Here is a 12,585-nt window from a genome sequence, read left to right as displayed (position 1 = left end):
GCTCCGGACACACAGGTTCCGCGGCCATGGCTCGCGGGCCCAGCCACTCCGCGGCATGTGGGATCTTCCGGGACAGGGGGACGAACCCGTGTCCCCTGCATCGGCAGGCGGACTCTCAACCACTGCGCCACCAGGGAAGCCCCGCCACTCCTTTTGTTCCTTCCTCAGCCCGGAGAGAAATTCCAGTGGAAGTTATGGGTGACACATCCTCTTCTTTACAGGTGGCAGCCTGGCAACTCCTGCAGAAAGTCCAGCAGAGCCCCACTCACACCGGGCCACCAACAAAGCCGTGGACCCTCACACCCTCCCACCAGCACAGCCCCGAGACTGCTGACGGGGCAGAGAATATGGAGCCAGGCACAGCTGCAGAGGCTATTGCTGCCTGGAGTGCTGTTTATATTGACCTCAAACCAGGCACACCTGGGGAGGGCTTGCCGGCAGGGTCAGGCTGCCCAGGTCAGCCAATCCTCAGCCCTCAGGGAATCACTTTGCAGAAAAAGGACCTCGCTAAGACAGAATATTAGCCAAGGGAAAAAAGGACACAATGCCATTTGCAGCACCGTAGATGAGTCTAGAGGTAATCACGTGACTTGTAGTAAGTCAGAAAGTGAAAGACACATATCGTAGGATATCACTTATAGGTGTTACCTAAAAATTGATACCAGGGCAGATATTTCCACGGAGAAGGGCAATCACAGATTCATTAAACAAACTTATGGTTCACCAATGGAAAGGTGTGAGGATTGGATTCATTAGGATATCGGGGTTAACAGACATATACAAACACAGGTGAAATATATAATCACCAAAGACCTACGGAATACCAAGAGAAGACTACTCAACATTCTGTCATAACGTACATGGGAAAAGGGTCCCAGGAAGAACAGACCTATGTATATGTGTAAAAGAACCACATCTTGCACACCTACAAGAAGCCAAACGTTGTCATCAAACTTGCTGTAATAAAAAATAAAAAATTAAATTAAAAACACGAACAAGAAGTAGTGAGACAAACTTGAGGGGCTTTCTCCTGGCACATTCCATTCTAAATTCCAATCTAGAACAGGACTTCCATTGAGGCTCTGTGGCCCTAGTAACCAGATTTGGTAAGCGAGAACTGCTGCCACCTTGTGGCCGTTTCACACAACAGCAGCTTTAATCCCAGCGCTAATGGTCAGTGGATATTCAAAATCGTTGCAGGCCTGTAAATGACACCTGCCCTGAAAACAAATCCTGGGGTCATATACCGACCAAAAAATGCAAAAGACATCCATATTTCAAAACGACTGTTTCAAGAGGCATATTTCACGCACATTAGTGTTCTGCTTCTTTTGCTTTCTTTCTTTTTTGGTTAAAAAAACGGGAATGGAAAAAGGCAAGCCTCAGAATGGGCGAAAACGTTTGCAAACCAATCAATGGACAAAGGTTTAATCTCCAATATATATAAACAGCTCACGCAGCTTAATATTAATAAAACAAACAACCCAGTACAAAAATGGGCAGAAGATCTATATAGACGTTTCTTTAAAGAAGTCACAGAGATGGCCAAGACGCACATGAAAAGCTGCTCAACATCACTAATTATTAGAGAAATGCAAATCCAAACGACAATGAGGTATGACCTCACACCTGTTAGAATCAGCATCATCAGCAAATCTACAAACAACAAATTCCGGGGATGGTGTGGACAAAAGGAACCCTCTTCCACTATTGGTGGGAAGGTAAATTGATACACTCACTATGGAGAGCAGTATGGATGTTCCTTTAAATAACTAAAAAGAGAATTACCATAGGAGCCTGCAATCCCACTTTTGGGCATATACCCAGAGAAAACCATAAATCAAAAAGACACATTCACCACAATGTTCATTGCAGCACAATTTACAATAGCCAGGTAATGGAAGCAACCTAAATGCCCACAGAAAGACGAATGGATAAAGATGTGGTACATATATAAAATGGAATATTGCTCAGCCATAAAAAGGAATGAAACTGGGTCATTTGTAGAGAAGTCGATGGATCTAGAGACTGTCATACAGAGTGAAGTAAGTCAGAAAGAGAAAAACAAATATTGTATATTAATGCATATATGTGGAACCTAGAAAAATGGTACAGATGAACTGGTATGCAGGACAGAAATAGAGACACAGAGGTAGAGAACAAACGTATGGACACCAAGTGGGGGAAGCCATGGGGTGGTGGTGGTGGGATGAGTTGGGAGATTGGGATGGACCTGTATACATGTATATGCATAAACTATATAACTAATAGTAACCTGCTGTATAAAGAAATAAATAAAATTAAATTTCAAAATTTTTAAAAATAAAACAGAAGAAAGTTCTTCCATTCACACAGATGTATTTATATGAATGAATTATTCCCATGCTTATATCTATAAATATATAAACGAGGAATAAAATCTAACTTGAACCAAGAAAGAAAAAAAAACCTAAACCAAACAGTTATACAGAGGAAAACACTACCAAGGCACTTGTTCCAGCAGTAAACAATTCTGAAATTGGTCAGTGGTGGTGAATCATCTTCCATACAACCAAAAGCCCCGTCCCCCCATGCAAGGAGCGTCCTCACTGCAAAGCTGGGGTACCATGCCGAGGCCTCTGTGAGGAAACGTGAGCTGAGCACCAGGCCAGCTGCTACTGAACTGTTCCCACCATTCCCAGGTAAAACACCTGAATATGTACCAGGTCTTGAAAGCCTAGAGGAAGGGCCGTGGAGCCACACCAGCGACAGCACGCAGGCCAACTTGCTGCCTGCAGGCCAGCCAGGATGCTCCTGGCCCCGGGCGTTCTTCTGGAAGCTTTCCATTTCCCTGCCTGAGATAACCCTCCTGTCCCGGCCCCCACTCCTTTGTTTCCTTCCTCAGCCCGGAGAGAAATTCCAGTGGAAGTTATGGGTGACACATCCTCTTCTTTACAGGTGGCAGCCTGGCAACTCCTGCAGAAAGTCCAGCAGAGCCCCACTCACACCGGGCCACCAACAAAGCCGTGGACCCTCACACCCTCCCACCAGCACAGCCCCGAGACTGCTGACGGGGCAGAGAATATGGAGCCAGGCACAGCTGCAGGGGCTATTGCTGCCTGGAGTGCAGTTTATATTGACCTCAACCCAGGCACACCTGGGGAGAGCTTGCCGGCAGGGTCAGGCTGCCCAGGTCAGCTAATCCTCAGCCCTCAGGGAATCAAACTGCAGAAAATGGACCTCGCTAAGACAGAATATTAGCCAAAGGAAAAAAGGACACAATGCCATTTGCAGCACCGTAGATGAGTCTAGAGGTAATCACGTGACTTGTAGTAAGTCAGAAAGTGAAAGACACATATCGTAGGATATCACTTATAGGTGTTACCTAAAAATTGATACCAGGGCAGATATTTCCACGGAGAAGGGCAGTCACAGATTCATTAAACAAACTTATGGTTCACCAATGGAAAGGTGTGAGGATTGGATTCATTAGGATATCGGGGTTAACAGACATATACAAACACAGGTGAAATATATAATCACCAAAGACCTACGGAATACCAAGAGAAGACTACTCAACATTCTGTCATAACGTACATGGGAAAAGGGTCCCAGGAAGAACAGACCTATGTATATGTGTAAAAGAACCACATCTTGCACACCTACAACAAGCCAAACGTTGTCATCAAACTTGCTGTAATAAAAAATAAAAAATTAAATTAAAAACACGAACAAGAAGTAGTGAGACAAACTTGAGGGGCTTTCTCCTGGCACATTCCATTCTAAATTCCAATCTAGAACAGGACTTCCATTGAGGCTCTGTGGCCCTAGTAACCAGATTTGGTAAGCGAGAACTGCTGCCACCTTGTGGCCGTTTCACACAAGAGCAGCTTTAATCCCAGCGCTAATGGTCAGTGGATATTCAAAATCGTTGCAGGCCTGTAAATGACGCCTGCCCTGAAAACAAATCCTAGGGTCATATATCGACCAAAAAATTCAAAAGACGTCCATATTTCAAAACGACAGTTTCAAGAGGCATATTTCACGCACATTAGTGTTCTGCTTCTTTTGCTTTCTTTCTTTTTTGGTTAAAAAAATGGGGATGGAAAAAGGCAACCCTCAGAATGGGCGAAAACATTCGCAAATGAATCAATGGACAAAGGTTTAATCTCCAATATATATAAACAGCTCACGCAGCTTAGTATTAATAAAACAAACAACCCAATACAAAAATGGGCAGAAGATCTAAATAGACGTTTCTTCAAAGAAGTCACAGAGATGGCCAAGACGCACATGAAAAGCTGCTCAACATCACTAATTATTAGAGAAATGCAAATCCAAACGACAATGAGGTATGACCTCACACCTCTTAGAATCGGCATCATCAGAAAATCTACAAACAACAAATTCCGGGGAGGGTGTGGACAAAATGAACCCTCTTCCACTATTGGTGGGAAGGTAAATTGATACAGTCACTATGGAGAACAGTATGGAGGTACCTTTAAAAAACTAAAAAGAGAATTACCATAGGATCCAGCAATCCCACTTCTGGGCATATACCCAGAGAAAAACATAAATCAAAAAGACACATTCACCACAATGTTCATTGCAGCACAATTTACACTAGCCAGGTAATGGAAGCAACCTAAATGCCCACAGACAGACGAATGGATAAAGATGTGATACATATATAAAATGGAATATTACTCAGCCATAAAAAGGAATGAAACTGGTTCATTTGTAGAAGTCGATGGATCTAGAGACTGTCATACAGAGTGAAGTAAGTCAGAAAGAGAAAAACAAATATTGTATATTAATGCATATAGGTGGAACCTAGAAAAATGGTACAGATGAACTGGTTTGCAGGGCAGAAATAGAGACACAGAGGTAGAGAACAAACGTATGGACACCAAGTGGGGGAAGCCATGGGGTGGTGGTGGTGGGATGAGTTGGGAGATTGGGATGGACCTGTATACATGTATATGCATAAAATATATAACTAATAGTAACCTGGTGTATAAAGAAATAAATAAAATTAAATTTCAAAATTTTTAAAAATAAAACAGAAAAAGTTCTTCCATTCACACAGATGTATTTATATGAATGAATTATTCCCATGCTTATATCTATAAATATATAAGAGAGGAATAAAATCTAACTTGAACCAAAAAAGAAAAAAAAACCTAAACCATACAGTTATACAGAGGAAATCCCTACCAAGGCACTTGCTCCAGCGGTAAACAATTCTGAAATTGGGCAGAGGTGGGGAATCATCTCCCATACAGCCAGCAGCCCCGCCCCCCCATGCAAGGAGCGTCCTCATTGCAAAGCTGGGGGACCATGCCGAGGCCTCTGTGAGTAAACGTGAGCTGAGCCCCAGGCCAGCTGCTACTGAACTGTTCCCACCCTTCCCAGGTAAAACACCTGAATATGTACAAGGGCTTGAAAGCCTAGAGGAAGGGCCGTGGAGCCACACCAGCGACAGCACGCAGGCCAACTTGCTGCCTGCAGGCCAGCCAGGATGGTCCCGGCCCCGGGCGCTCTTCTGGAAGCTTTCCATTTCCCTGCCTGAGATACCCCTCCTGTCCCGGCCCCCACTCCTTTTTTTTTTTTTTTTTTTTTTTTTTTTGCTGTACGCGGGCCTCTCACTGCTGTGGCCTCTCCCGTTGCGGAGCACAGGCTCCGGACACACAGGTTCCGCGGCCATGGCTCGCGGGCCCAGCCACTCCGCGGCATGTGGGATCTTCCGGGACAGGGGCACGAACCCGTGTCCCCTGCATCGGCAGGCGGACTCTCAACCACTGCGCCACCAGGGAAGCCCCGCCACTCCTTTTGTTCCTTCCTCAGCCCGGAGAGAAATTCCAGTGGAAGTTATGGGTGACACATCCTCTTCTTTACAGGTGGCAGCCTGGCAACTCCTGCAGAAAGTCCAGCAGAGCCCCACTCACACCGGGCCACCAACAAAGCCGTGGACCCTCACACCCTCCCACCAGCACAGCCCCGAGACTGCTGACGGGGCAGAGAATATGGAGCCAGGCACAGCTGCAGGGGCTATTGCTGCCTGGAGTGCTGTTTATATTGACCTCAAACCAGGCACACCTGGGGAGGGCTTGCCGGCAGGGTCAGGCTGCCCAGGTCAGCTAATCCTCAGCCCTCAGGGAATCACTTTGCAGAAAAAGGACCTCGCTAAGACAGAATATTAGCCAAGGGAAAAAAGGACACAATGCCATTTGCAGCACCGTAGATGAGTCTAGAGGTAATCACGTGACTTGTAGTAAGTCAGAAAGTGAAAGACACATATCGTAGGATATCACTTATAGGTGTTACCTAAAAATTGATACCAGGGCAGATATTTCCACGGAGAAGGGAAATCACAGATTCATTAAACAAACTTATGGTTCACCAATGGAAAGGTGTGAGGATTGGATTCATTAGGATATCGGGGTTAACAGACATATACAAACACAGGTGAAATATATAATCACCAAAGACCTACGGAATACCAAGAGAAGACTACTCAACATTCTGTCATAACGTACATGGGAAAAGGGTCCCAGGAAGAACAGACCTATGTATATGTGTAAAAGAACCACATCTTGCACACCTACAAGAAGCCAAACGTTGTCATCAAACTTGCTGTAATAAAAAATAAAAAATTAAATTAAAAACACGAACAAGAAGTAGTGAGACAAACTTGAGGGGCTTTCTCCTGGCACATTCCATTCTAAATTCCAATCTAGAACAGGACTTCCATTGAGGCTCTGTGGCCCTAGTAACCAGATTTGGTAAGCGAGAACTGCTGCCACCTTGTGGCCGTTTCACACAACAGCAGCTTTAATCCCAGCGCTAATGGTCAGTGGATATTCAAAATCGTTGCAGGCCTGTAAATGACACCTGCCCTGAAAACAAATCCTGGGGTCATATACCGACCAAAAAATGCAAAAGACGTCCATATTTCAAAACGACTGTTTCAAGAGGCATATTTCACGCACATTAGTGTTCTGCTTCTTTTGCTTTCTTTCTTTTTTGGTTAAAAAAACGGGAATGGAAAAAGGCAAGCCTCAGAATGGGCGAAAACGTTCGCAAACGAATCAATGGACAAAGGTTTAATCTCCAATATATATAAACAGCTCACGCAGCTTAATATTAATAAAACAAACAACCCAGTACAAAAATGGGCAGAAGATCTATATAGACGTTTCTTTAAAGAAGTCACAGAGATGGCCAAGACGCACATGAAAAGCTGCTCAACATCACTAATTATTAGAGAAATGCAAATCCAAACGACAATGAGGTATGACCTCACACCTGTTAGAATCGGCATCATCAGAAAATATACAAACAACAAATTCTGGGGAGGGTGTGGACAAAAGGAACCCTCTTCCACTATTGGTGGGAAGGTAAATTGATACAGTCACAATGGAGAACAGTATGGAGGTTCCTTTAAAAAACTAAAAAGAGAATTACCATAGGATCCAGCCATCACACTTCTGGGCATATACCCAGAGAAAACCATAAATCAAAAAGACACATTCACCACAATGTTCATTGCAGCACTATTTACAATAGCCAGGTAATGGAAGCAACCTAAATGCCCACAGACAAACGAATGGATAAAGATGTGGTACATATATAAAATGGAATATTACTCAGCCATAAAAAGGAATGAAACTGGTTCATTGGTAGAGAAGTCGATGGATCTAGAGACGGTCATACAGAGTGAAGTAAGTCAGAAAGAGAAAAACAAATATTGTATATTAATGCATATAGGTGGAACCTAGAAAAATGGTACAGATGAACTGGTTTGCAGGGCAGAAATAGAGACACAGAGGTAGAGAACAAACGTATGGACACCAAGTGGGGGAAGCCATGGGGTGGTGGTGGTGGGATGAGTTGGGTGATTGGGATGGACCTGTATACATGTATATGCATAAAATATATAACTAATAGTAACCTGCTGTATAAATAAATAAATAAAATTATATTTCAAAATTTTTAAAAATAAAACAGGAAAAAGTTCTTCCATTCACACAGATGTATTTATATGAATGAATTATTCCCATGCTTATATCTATAAATATATAAAAGAGGAATTAAATCTAACTTGAACCAAAAAAGAAAAAAAAAACTAAACCAAACAGTTATACAGAGGAAAACCCTACCAAGGCACTTGCTCCAGCGGTAAACAATTCTGAAATTGGGCAGAGGTGGGGAATCATCTCCCATACAGCCAGCAGCCCCGCCCCCCCATGCAAGGAGCGTCCTCATTGCATAGCTGGGGGACCATGCCGAGGCCTCTGTGAGGAAACGTGAGCTGAGCACCAGGCCAGCTGCTACTGAACTGTTCCCACCATTCCCAGGTAAAACACCTGAATATGTACCAGGTCTTGAAAGCCTAGAGGAAGGGCCGTGGAGCCACACCAGCGACAGCACGCAGGCCAACTTGCTGCCTGCAGGCCAGCCAGGATGCTCCTGGCCCCGGGCGTTCTTCTGGAAGCTTTCCATTTCCCTGCCTGAGATAACCCTCCTGACCCGGCCCCCACTCCTTTGTTTCCTTCCTCAGCCCGGAGAGAAATTCCAGTGGAAGTTATGGGTGACACATCCTCTTCTTTACAGGTGGCAGCCTGGCAACTCCTGCAGAAAGTCCAGCAGAGCCCCACTCACACCAGGCCACCAACAAAGCCGTGGACCCTCACACCCTCCCACCAGCACAGCCCCGAGACTGCTGACGGGGCAGAGAATATGGAGCCAGGCACAGCTGCAGGGGCTATTGCTGCCTGGAGTGCAGTTTATATTGACCTCAACCCAGGCACACCTGGGGAGAGCTTGCCGGCAGGGTCAGGCTGCCCAGGTCAGCTAATCCTCAGCCCTCAGGGAATCAAACTGCAGAAAATGGACCTCGCTAAGACAGAATATTAGCCAACGGAAAAAAGGACACAATGCCATTTGCAGCACCGTAGATGAGTCTAGAGGTAATCACATGACTTGTAGTAAGTCAGAAAGTGAAAGACACATATCGTAGGATATCACTTATAGGTGTTACCTAAAAATTGATACCAGGGCAGATATTTCCACGGAGAAGGGCAGTCACAGATTCATTAAACAAACTTATGGTTCACCAATGGAAAGGTGTGAGGATTGGATTCATTAGGATATCGGGGTTAACAGACATATACAAACACAGGTGAAATATATAATCACCAAAGACCTACGGAATACCAAGAGAAGACTACTCAACATTCTGTCATAACGTACATGGGAAAAGGGTCCCAGGAAGAACAGACCTATGTATATGTGTAAAAGAACCACATCTTGCACACCTACAAGAAGCCAAACGTTGTCATCAAACTTGCTGTAATAAAAAATAAAAAATTAAATTAAAAACACGAACAAGAAGTAGTGAGACAAACTTGAGGGGCTTTCTCCTGGCACATTCCATTCTAAATTCCAATCTAGAACAGGACTTCCATTGAGGCTCTGTTGCCCTAGTAACCAGATTTGGTAAGCGAGAACTGCTGCCACCTTGTGGCCGTTTCACACAAGAGCAGCTTTAATCCCAGCGCTAATGGTCAGTGGATATTCAAAATCGTTGCAGGCCTGTAAATGACACCTGCCCTGAAAACAAATCCTGGGGTCATATACCGACCAAAAAATGCAAAAGACGTCCATATTTCAAAACGACTGTTTCAAGAGGCATATTTCACGCACATTAGTGTTCTGCTTCTTTTGCTTTCTTTCTTTTTTGGTTAAAAAAACGGGAATGGAAAAAGGCAAGCCTCAGAATGGGTGAAAACGTTCGCAAATGAATCAATGGACAAAGGTTTAATCTCCAATATATATAAACAGCTCACGCAGCTTAATAAAACAAACAACCCAGTACAAAAATGGGCAGAAGATCTATATAGACGTTTCTTTAAAGAAGTCACAGAGATGGCCAAGACGCACATGAAAAGCTGCTCAACATCACTAATTATTAGAGAAATGCAAATCCAAACGACAATGAGGTATGACCTCACACCTCTTAGAATCGGCATCATCAGCAAATCTACAAACAACAAATTCCGGGGATGGTGTGGACAAAAGGAACCCTCTTCCACTATTGGTGGGAAGGTAAATTGATACACTCACTATGGAGAGCAGTATGGATGTTCCTTTAAATAACTAAAAAGAGAATTACCATAGGAGCCTGCAATCCCACTTTTGGGCATATACCCAGAGAAAACCATAAATCAAAAAGACACATTCACCACAATGTTCATTGCAGCACAATTTACAATAGCCAGGTAATGGAAGCAACCTAAATGCCCACAGAAAGACGAATGGATAAAGATGTGGTACATATATAAAATGGAATATTGCTCAGCCATAAAAAGGAATGAAACTGGGTCATTTGTAGAGAAGTCGATGGATCTAGAGACTGTCATACAGAGTGAAGTAAGTCAGAAAGAGAAAAACAAATATTGTATATTAATGCATATAGGTGGAACCTAGAAAAATGGTACAGATGAACTGGTATGCAGGACAGAAATAGAGACACAGAGGTAGAGAACAAACGTATGGACACCAAGTGGGGGAAGCCATGGGGTGGTGGTGGTGGGATGAGTTGGGAGATTGGGATGGACCTGTATACATGTATATGCATAAAATATATAACTACTAGTAACCTGCTGTATAAAGAAATAAATAAAATTAAATTTCAAAATTTTTAAAAATAAAACAGAAGAAAGTTCTTCCATTCACACAGATGTATTTATATGAATGAATTATTCCCATGCTTATATCTATAAATACATAAACGAGGAATAAAATCTAACTTGAACCAAGAAAGAAAAAAAAACCTAAACCAAACAGTTATACAGAGGAAAACACTACCAAGGCACTTGTTCCAGCAGTAAACAATTCTGAAATTGGTCAGTGGTGGTGAATCATCTTCCATACAACCAAAAGCCCCGTCCCCCCATGCAAGGAGCGTCCTCACTGCAAAGCTGGGGTACCATGCCGAGGCCTCTTTGAGGAAACGTGAGCTGAGCACCAGGCCAGCTGCTACTGAACTGTTCCCACCATTCCCAGGTAAAACACCTGAATATGTACCAGGTCTTGAAAGCCTAGAGGAAGGGCCGTGGAGCCACACCAGCGACAGCACGCAGGCCAACTTGCTGCCTGCAGGCCAGCCAGGATGCTCCTGGCCCCGGGCGTTCTTCTGGAAGCTTTCCATTTCCCTGCCTGAGATAACCCTCCTGACCCGGCCCCCACTCCTTTGTTTCCTTCCTCAGCCCGGAGAGAAATTCCAGTGGAAGTTATGGGTGACACATCCTCTTCTTTACAGGTGGCAGCCTGGCAACTCCTGCAGAAAGTCCAGCAGAGCCCCACTCACACCGGGCCACCAACAAAGCCGTGGACCCTCACACCCTCCCACCAGCACAGCCCCGAGACTGCTGACGGGGCAGAGAATATGGAGCCAGGCACAGCTGCAGGGGCTATTGCTGCCTGGAGTGCAGTTTATATTGACCTCAACCCAGGCACACCTGGGGAGAGCTTGCCGGCAGGGTCAGGCTGCCCAGGTCAGCTAATCCTCAGCCCTCAGGGAATCAAACTGCAGAAAATGGACCTCGCTAAGACAGAATATTAGCCAACGGAAAAAAGGACACAATGCCATTTGCAGCACCGTAGATGAGTCTAGAGGTAATCACATGACTTGTAGTAAGTCAGAAAGTGAAAGACACATATCGTAGGATATCACTTATAGGTGTTACCTAAAAATTGATACCAGGGCAGATATTTCCACGGAGAAGGGCAGTCACAGATTCATTAAACAAACTTATGGTTCACCAATGGAAAGGTGTGAGGATTGGATTCATTAGGATATCGGGGTTAACAGACATATACAAACACAGGTGAAATATATAATCACCAAAGACCTACGGAATACCAAGAGAAGACTACTCAACATTCTGTCATAACGTACATGGGAAAAGGGTCCCAGGAAGAACAGACCTATGTATATGTGTAAAAGAACCACATCTTGCACACCTACAAGAAGCCAAACGTTGTCATCAAACTTGTGTAATAAAAAATAAAAAATTAAATTAAAAACACGAACAAGAAGTAGTGAGACAAACTTGAGGGGCTTTCTCCTGGCACATTCCATTCTAAATTCCAATCTAGAACAGGACTTCCATTGAGGCTCTGTGGCCCTAGTAACCAGATTTGGTAAGCGAGAACTGCTGCCACCTTGTGGCCGTTTCACACAACAGCAGCTTTAATCCCAGCGCTAATGGTCAGTGGATATTCAAAATCGTTGCAGGCCTGTAAATGACACCTGCCCTGAAAACAAATCCTGGGGTCATATACCGACCAAAAAATTCAAAAGACGTCAATATTTCAAAACGACAGTTTCAAGAGGCATATTTCACGCACATTAGTGTTCTGCTTCTTTTGCTTTCTTTCTTTTTTGGTTAAAAAAACGGGGATGGAAAAAGGCAACCCTCAGAATGGGCGAAAACATTCGCAAACGAATCAATGGATAAAGGTTTAATCTCCAATATATATAAACAGCTCACGCAGCTTAATATTAATAAAACAAACAACCCAATACAAAAATGGGCA

This window comes from Mesoplodon densirostris, chromosome 12 (genome assembly GCF_025265405.1).
Source record: "Mesoplodon densirostris isolate mMesDen1 chromosome 12, mMesDen1 primary haplotype, whole genome shotgun sequence".
Classification (NCBI taxonomy): Eukaryota; Metazoa; Chordata; class Mammalia; order Artiodactyla; family Ziphiidae; genus Mesoplodon; species Mesoplodon densirostris.
The sequence above is the reverse complement of the archived record's forward strand: the minus strand, read 5'-3'. Positions refer to the sequence as shown.